Source organism: Parasteatoda tepidariorum, chromosome 3 (genome assembly GCF_043381705.1).
Source record: "Parasteatoda tepidariorum isolate YZ-2023 chromosome 3, CAS_Ptep_4.0, whole genome shotgun sequence".
Taxonomy (NCBI): Eukaryota; Metazoa; Arthropoda; class Arachnida; order Araneae; family Theridiidae; genus Parasteatoda; species Parasteatoda tepidariorum.
This window is the reverse complement of record NC_092206.1, coordinates 83726953-83728252: the sequence shown is the minus strand read 5'-3', so window position 1 is coordinate 83728252 and position 1300 is coordinate 83726953.

The window sequence follows — 1300 nt, the reverse complement described above, 5'->3', positions numbered from 1 at the left end:
AACGAGCTCTCATATGAAGTAATCTACACTCTAATGTTCGAGAAATATACTATTATGGCGGTTTGCTGTTCTCAGCAGACATAATGCTTAATTCATGCTCCGTGTCTTCGAAAAAGGTATTGGTGTGAGGGTTGAGTCCTATGTTCGCCATTTCAAGAGTGCAGTTCGTCCTGATTTCATTTTAATGGAGGAAACCACACGCCGCACCATTTCTAGTGGGTGAAGATATTCACCGGATGGCCAGCCGAATCTCCAGATCGCAACCCTATAGAGCATGTCTGGGACGCTTTGGGAAAGGCAATTGCACATGTAGCCCCCTCCAAGAGCCAGCTAGTGCCTAAAAACAGTATTTCTGGACGATTGGGATAAACAGTCACAAGAACTCATAAACTACCTTATTTGCCGCCTGAAATCACATTATAAGGTCTGTATATCAGAACGAGGGGGACATACCCCCCATTGAAATTTTTTTAAATTCAATTCTGCAACAACTATTTGATAGCACACTACTCTGGTGAGTGTTACGTATGATCATGCGTCAGTATTACAACCGTATAATGGTTATAATTTTATTTTTGTACTATATCAACTTAACGAAACCAACGTTCAAACCAAATTTTATTAAAATTTGTCCTGTAGATCTGGAGATAATCCACCTAATATAAAGAATTCTCTTAATTTGGAACACCGGTTTAGATTGAATTGCTATTTGTTTTAATATATTAATTTTTCGGAGGTTTTTTCTTCTTCTGAAATCAACTTTTATGTTTTGAAAGCTTGTCACGCCCCGTATTACCCCTTTTAAATTAAAAAAAAAACAAGTGTTATTTCTTAAATAACTGCTACGTAAGTTTCATAAATTATCAATATATAATTTTTCGTTCTGTTGCTCAAATAATATAAAACACTAAAGGAAATAAAAACACTGAAGTTGATGGTTTCTAGAACTTCATAGCAGTTGTGTAAGCAAATATCATTTAGAAGAGAGCACATTTAAATTAACAGAAAAAATTATACTTTTTGAAATGAATAGGTGGGTCTACTATAGCGTGGGAACTGTGGAATCTCAGAAAGGATTGTGACTATCTATCTTATTATATAAAACGCTAATACGTATGTATCAATAAAACCGATGATATTTCTTTTCTCGCGTTGGCAACAGTTTTCATTTTTAATTGATAGGCTTCGGCCCGCAAGAGCACGTAGTGAGCATCATATGGCTAATCTATATTATATAAAACGCTAATACGTTTTAATTGATAGGCTTCGGCGCGCAAGAGCACGTAGTGAGCATCATATG